The sequence below is a fragment of the Tupaia chinensis genome, unplaced genomic scaffold (assembly GCF_000334495.1).
Source record: "Tupaia chinensis unplaced genomic scaffold, TupChi_1.0 Scaffold000576_1, whole genome shotgun sequence".
NCBI classification, from domain to species: Eukaryota; Metazoa; Chordata; class Mammalia; order Scandentia; family Tupaiidae; genus Tupaia; species Tupaia belangeri.
This window is the reverse complement of record NW_006160090.1, coordinates 661342-669362: the sequence shown is the minus strand read 5'-3', so window position 1 is coordinate 669362 and position 8021 is coordinate 661342. Positions and strand designations below refer to the sequence as shown.

Below are 8021 nucleotides of genomic sequence, written 5' to 3'. Positions count from 1 at the left end.
TTAACTTTTGTGTGATTGAGCTGCTTGATTCTTTATTTTGGTTATCAAACTATTATCTGAGGCATGGTTTGAAAATATTTTCTCACATTCTGTAGGTTGTCTCTTCAGTCTACTTATTGTTCCCTTTGCTGCACAGAAGCTTTTTAGCTTGATGTAACCCACTTGTCTATTTTTGAGATGATTGACTGTGATGTAAAGGTTTTAGTTAAGAAATCTTTACCTACATCAGTGTCTTCAAGTGTCCCCCTGTGCTTTCTACTAGTAGATTTATTTATTTATTTATTTGGAACAATAAACATCTTTATTACATGAGTGAAGAGAGGAAGATTTATTTACCTTTCCTGGCCTTGATTTTCCTCAGCTAGAACTCAAGTTCCTTGTCCTCTACCACATAGCCATCTGTGCATCTTCACTGGCATGGTCTCGATGCAATGCACACAAGAAGCTTGTGTTGCTGGAACTGCTCCTCCAGGAGACTGCTGATTTTGATATTCTTTTTGTTTTCATCATATTTCTTCTGAATTTCTTTGATCAGTTTTTATTTAAAATCTCTTCCTCCTTGGGAGTCAGCTTGGCCCCATCTTTTGGCCCAAGAACAGTGCATAGTGGGACTCATACTACTGTTGGTATGGTGTGCTGTCAATGAGCACAATACAGTTCTTCATCAGGGTTTTAGTGTGGAACAACGTGTTTTTGGATGGATTGTAGATGACATCAATGATCCTTGTTTTGTGTGTAAAACACTCTGAGAACCAGGGAAAGTTCCCCACATCCAGATTTAGGTACAGTATTTCTTGTTACCTTCCCCCACATAAACAGTGTGTATGTAGTAGGGGCCAATTTTAGTGTTGGTAGCAGGGCATCTCTTTCCAACTGGTGCCGAGTGATGGGTATCTTTCAGAACAACTGGCAAAAGTGCTGCAAGACTGGGGGCAAGAGAAAGCCCTACCACAAGAAGCAGAAGTATGAGCTGGGATGTTCCACTAGTAGTTTTATAGTTTGAGTTTTTACATGTAGACCTTTGATCGTGTGTGTGTGTATGTGTGTGTGTTTATGTATTTGCCAAAGGGTGTGTGTGCTTGCTGGAGAGTGGCAGGTAGAGACAGAAAGAGAGGGAAGGCGAGAAGTCACCTCCCACTGCAGGGGTGATGGCTATGCTGCAGTCCCTTCTCCATTCCCTTTTTGGGATTTGGACACATGCTTATGCTCCCAGCATGTTTCCCAAGCTTCCAAGTTGATAACTTAAACTATAGAATTGGCCATGTGAGATCTCGTGCCTCAACTACCATGCCATCTGCTGGCCTGATCTTTGATCCATTTCACATTGATTTTTATTAATGGTAAGAGATAGGGGTCCAGTTTCACATTTTCATTTTTCACTTTTCCTGGCACTCTTTGTTGAAAAGACTTTATGTTCATTGGATTGTCTTGTGCTCAATTGAATGTTATCATTTAATTATGAAGGTGTGAGCATAGAAAGAGGAAACAGTAGGGATTAAAGTTCTATACAGTGGGTGGTACAAAAACACTGTTAATAAAAGGACTCCTGTACCTAAGGCTGTATTAATTGGAGATCAATGATTTGGCATGTGGGTGAGATGAAACTAGCAGATTCTTCTATTTACAAATGAGAGGTCTTATGGAGAGAGAGAGAGAGAGTTGAGAGGGATGAACAAAAAATGAGCAAGTATAATTGCTACTTCTCCTTGTCATTGAGAACCATAAGGAAAAGGTGGGATAGGAGTTAGGGGGTTGGGAAAAATGTGTGTAATGTTGGAGCAGGGGATCCTTATCCAGTCTTAAGGAGTAATAGAATTAGTATATTTCTTACCACTGCAAATAGGATTGGAAGTAGGGATAAGTGGGGCCATTCTAGCATTCTAGAGTGCCCAAGAATCCATGCTTTTCTTTGCCTTAGGAAATCTGATGACCAAAGCAGGAAATTCTTAATTTAGGGTGACAGTTGATGGGAACCTCAAGCTTGGATGTCCTTTTTCAATACAGTAATTCCATCAACTTAATGACATAATTCTGGGGACATTAGAGAGAGAAGAGTCTGTGAAGTAAATTTAGAATACAGACTGGAGAGAGGGTAATTGAGGGTATAGGACCATAGTGCTGCAGAATGTCATAGGTGGAAAGGATCTACTATCTTAGCACAAATACCTGTAGAAAAATGAAAATAGTTGTATAAGAGCTGGGAGTAAATGCATTCAGGGAGAAGTAGAAGCATTCATTTCAATATAGAGAAGGAATAGATGTTTCTCTGAAAAAGAGTGTTGGTGAGCAGACAGTGATGTAGTCAGAAGTTACTGAAGTAAACACAAGACATAGTAGGGCTTTTATAATGAGATGGTGAAGTTTTGCCTCTTCCCTCTCAAATATTAGGTCTTTCTCTTCTTCTGCACAGGGAGGTGGAGTGGCACGAAGCATACACAGACTTCCATTTGTTCCAATTCCCCTCTAATTCTATGCAATACCTAAGAGTGGCCTTGCTGCCAACAGCTCAGCCAAAGGTGCTTACATTCTGAAAGGGAAACCTGAAAGGAAACGAAATCCTAATTGGGAACACTTTTCAAGCTCTTAAACAACAATTCTCTCTCAAAAAAGAGAAAGTTATTACCCTGCCACAAAACAGTATTTTCCCTAATAGCAATGTGTCTGTGTGTTCTAGATAATTTTGCCACTTACCAAAAGCAAAAAACAAAATCACATGTACACACAGAGAAAAAAACAAAGAAAAATAAAGAAGTTAGATCCACACTGAGGTTGATTCAAAGTCTTTGCTTATACCCAAACATAAAGATTAAGTGGTACAAAGGACTGATTGCATGTTCTGGCAAACACTCAGAAAGCAAGCCATAATTTATAAAGTCTACACAAAATTAAGGAAGTAGAAATGTATTCCGACACAATAAGGACAATAATCTCCTTGACGGGAAGACCAAGCTGTTGGTGTTTGCCTTTTGACTAATCAAGGACAGTCACTGTTGTAAAGGTTCATAGGTGGGTGGATGTGGAATGGACCATCAACCTGGAGGTATATGTGCCTACTCTGTGCCAGGAGGCAGGTGTTGTAATTCAGTCCTCACAACAGCCACATGAAGCCATACGGAGATTTCAGATGAGGTTCAAAATGACTAAGAACTTGCATGAGGCCATATGGCTTTCAAAATGGAGGGACTACATTTAGCACCTTGGTCTTCTGCTTCCAGAGTTCATGCTCTTTCCTCCTCATTGAGCTGCGAGATGGCTGTGTCCACGCTTGTGGCCTGGCCTCCAGGGATTTGGAACTGACACTTTAAAAATGCAAGCTGGCTTTTCCCACTTGCTATCGTTCATTGGGATACTTCTCTGCAGATTAGTTTTTCGGCTTAATTGGTTTTGGCTTTGGGGCTTTTTATAAAACCAGTTATTCTCCCTCTCTTGCTTAAGAAATCGTATTCCTTTTGATATTTTCTGACCTTACTCTTGGGTGGAGGAATAATAGAGTATTTTACACAGGAATGAATTGTGATGTCGTAGGTGAATGTGTGGGAGCCCATAAATCAACAGGGATCCCTGGGGAACACGGAGAACCTCCTGGCCCCGGCCAGTGCTCTTTAGACCTCTTTATGCTAATAAAACAGAGATTTTTCCAGGAAGGGCTCCACCTTTGCAAATGACAGTCATAATAAGCTTGGAGCAGTGTTGCAGTGATAGGCTGTTTACCTGCTGGTAATTGGTAATTTAGCCAGTGTAAAAGGGCTAATGGTCTATCTTCTCTACTTGGAGAATTAAGTAGAATTTTGTCCAAATAAACTACATTTGTCTGTGGAAGGCCCTGGAGAGAGTCAAGGGCAGGAAGTATGTTTTCCAAGGGTATCCTTGCTGAAAATACTGATGTGGGGAAGACATACGATACTATTCATTTCCAGATTTTCTCTATGAGTTACTGAGTTTTTGTGAAGGGATTGTTTTATTTACTTATTTGGCCATCTTGGTAAGTGGGAAACGGGGCAATTTGTCAAATTGACAAAGAATACATTGTTTTGATTCCTTGCTCTTGTAATTATGATGTGAAACAACAAATCCTAGTGGAAGACTAGCATGAGCCTTTGAAACTTGGTTATTTTATTCTTTGTGGGGTTAGTGTGGATGGATATTTTGTTATAGGACCTGGGAGTAGGGAGAAGAGGAAAAGGGAAAAAAAATGCTACCTTTCTAAAGTAAGTGATCACAAAAAGGGATTTTAAAAGAAGTGATGACAGCATGTCAACAATGAAGAATTATAGACATTATGAAATGATATAGAAATAAGAAAAATGTACATAATGAAAAAAGCGAGGCACAGAATTGTGTGTATCCTCTGATGAGATGTCCGTAAAGTAAGTGTGTATATGGGAAAACCCTTTGGGGCAAAACGCAAGCAAGGAAATACTTGGGAGAATGTGGGTTTGTAAATCTGTGGAAAGGTGCGAGGGGTCCTTTGTATCAGATTCATTTTGGCTGGTGGGACTCAGTGTATAGATTGCTTCAATACTAATAAGAAGAATCATACTATTTTAATCAAACAGTCTTGGTCTTAATTCATTCTGACAGTGGGATTCCTAGAGACCCGTGTCATCACAGAATGATAGTTCAGAGATTTGAGTACTCATGGAGGGAAGCATTGCCTTCTGCCTGTGCTTTATCTAAGGTTTTTACGCAAGGAATAGAATTCACACATGGTCCTGAGGTAGACTGAATTTTGTTAGGTAGAGAAAGAACTGAAGATATTCAAATATAGGAAGAATACTTTGAGAATAACATTGCATGATGATAAAGTACTTGGTTTGGCTGTCCTCTGAGCATGAAAACAAGGGGGAAAGGTTTCTAAAAGGTATATCCTGGGGGCAGATGATGGGGCCTTGAATGTCCCTCTTGGCACTGTACAATCCCCCTGCTTAGTTTCTCCTGCTTCAGTAAGGATCTACAATGTATCTCAAAATGCAAATTACTGAGTATCCTCATCACTTAGCACACTTGACTTCTCCAGTGCATAAACTCTGCCCTGGCATTAAGCAAAGTACTCTTGGAAATTGCATTATCTCATCTTAGTCACTTTTCAGTACATTTCTGAACTGAAACGGTTCAGGCTACATGGATGGTGTAGGATTTAATGGCTAGAAAAGGCCTTGCGGCATTTGGATGTTCAGCTGGACTAATCGTAATATTGTGGGCTAGTCCCTTACCCTTGTGATGATTTCGCTTTCTCATGTGGAAGACAGTACTTTTCTATCCCACTGAGGGGCAGCAAGCCATTCCCTCAACTTTGAAAATAAATCATCTATTGGGAAGGTCTATTTCTCTCCATCGGTCCAAGCCCCACTTATTCTATGAAGGTTCAAGTTCAAATTCTACTGCATCCTCAAATCTTGCTCTCATTCATCTCTCTGCTATCTTTTTGCCCATATTATACATGTAATAACTGAATTCTATCTCACATTGTTTTTCACATTTCAGGATAGCTTCCCTCCCCCCTCGGGGTAAACTGGAAGCATCTTGACTTTGAAAACTTTATAGTTGACATGTTCTCTGGGTATATGGCAGTGTATGTAATATTACATTTAAAACAATTTTAGACATTTTTGCTATAAGGTACATGTGCTTGCCAGAGAAATAGAGAGAGGATAACAGAAAGCGAGAAATCATCCCCCTGGAGTGATGGCCATGCCGCAATCCCTTTTCCTCCATTCTCCTTTTGGGATTTTGGACATGCACACACATGTGCATGGCATGAGTTTAAAATCTCTGGATTTGGATTCAAACCACAGTTTATCATATAGGAGTCCAGTGCCTTAACCACTGTGCTAGTTGCTGGCCCCTCCATATTTAATATTGGTGAATTCAGTTGATTTCAAATAGTTCATTTGTCTAAAATACATTTAATCAAGTTGTAATTTTGAAATTATTGTTAAATTCAAGTGTCTAGAATAAAATTGATTCTATCACACAGGGTTCATGGCAAGCTATTACTATTATCTTGCACAGGGATTTTTTTTTTTCATTTTATTTTATGATTTATTTCTCCTTAATCAATTCTAATCCTAAATCCCATGCCATCCACAGACAACTGCTCTTGAAATTTTATTGCTTGCCATTCTAAACCACTTCTCATATGTTTATTTGTATATAGTATTTCTTAATGATAGGAATATATTCTGAGAAATGCTTATTATGACAATTTCTTTCATGAGCCAACATCATGGAGTGACTTACACAATCCGAGATGTTATAGCCTTCTACACACTCGAAATATATTATGGAGGCTATTAAAATCTCATGGGACTACCGTCATCGATGTGATCGCTCATTGACCAAATGATGTTATGTGGCATTTAATTGATACATCGTTTCGTTACATATAATGGATTTGCGGTATAGATAGTTTTGTGTATGAAATTTTAAAATTTACGGAACAGTATTGGGCTGTACATTTTACTCTAGTTACATTTTAGAGAGCTAGCCACACTCTTCTGCAACCCCAGCTCATTCCATTTGCACAGTATTGCATCCTTTGTCATTTTCCACTTCCTTTCTCCATTTTCCCAGTGAGGGACATAATATGGCCCACCCTGAGATGAACATTTTTACAACAACACTGTCCTAGAGAAAAGTAATGCAAGCCACAGATACTACTACTATTAATATTATTATTTTGGAGAGGTTTTATATTTTAATTTACTTTTTTAATTTTTATATAGGGTATGTGCACTCTCCAGAAAGACAGAGAGAGACAGAGAGACAGAAAGTGAGAAATCAACCCCCACAGGGGGATGGCCAAGCCACAATCACTTCACCTCCATTCTCCTCTTAGGATCTTGGGCATGCATTCACATGTGCCTGGCATGAGTTTAAGCCACCGGGTCTGGGACTTGAACTGCGGTTGACTACATGGGAGTCCAGCGGACATAGCCATTACGCTAACTGCTGGTCCCTGGAGAGGTTTTTGTTATAGGGCATGTGAGATTGCCAGAGAGAAATCACCCCCCGGGGGGATGGCCACACCGCAATCCCTTCTCCTCCATTCTCCTCTCAAGATCTTGGTCATGCATACAAACATGCCCGGTCTGAGTTTAATTCTCTGGGTCCGGGACTCAAACCACAGTCGACTACATTGGAGTCCAGCAATGGAGTCCACCTGCTGGTCCCAATTTTAAATGTCCTAGTAGTCACATTAAAAAAAGAAAAAGAAAAAGGTGGAAGTAATTTTACTAATATACTTTATTTAACCCAATATTCCTAAAATACTATTTCAAAAAGTTACTGGTACTAAAACGTGATGGAGATAATATTTCAATTTTACGTTAATGTGTTTGTGATGGTAATTTGTTCTGTAGTAGGTCTTCTCTGTGTGTTTTATATTTACAGAGGATCTCAATTCAGACTGGTCCCATTTCACGTGCTCCATGGGCACAGGTAGCTGCTAGGTGGGAGGGTGCAGATTTAGAGCATAGTCTTCGTGTTGGTCTAGTTGAGTGCTACCTTCTTAATGCTGAGAACAAGGCTGTTTTCCTACTAGCTCTCAACAAAAGCTTTGATCAGATAATGAATGTGTCTTTCCTGATTGGTACTAGCTACCACTTCCAGCAGATGTGTGTGAAGGTTTTCATTTCCTACCTTCTAATTTTTGACAGCCTAATGGGTAAAAAGTAGCATTTGGTCTTAATTTGCATTTCTCTGATTATTATTGAAATAGAACATCTTTTCTGTAACAAATATGAACTTTATCCATTTTTTTAAAATATAAAATTCACATTTTTCGGGGAAGGAGAGACAAATTTATTATTGTTATTTACGCCATATATTAATTTAGCATTGGTAATAGACATGATAATATTCTTCTTTTTTTTTTTTTGGTATGTAAAAATTTTTGCCTTAGGACATGTGCATTTGCTGGAGAGAGAGACAGACAGACACAGTGAAAGGGAAAGTGAGAAATCACCCCCAGGGGGGATGGCCACACCACAATCCCTTCTCCTCCATTCTCCTTCCAGGAT

At 39.3% G+C, this 8021-nt stretch overlaps 1 pseudogene; it reads right to left on the bottom strand.

The window, feature by feature from the left end:
* Positions 1 to 361: 361 nt before the first annotated feature.
* Positions 362 to 8021, bottom strand: part of LOC102475844 (40S ribosomal protein S8-like) — a 25233-nt pseudogene continuing 17573 nt past the window's right edge.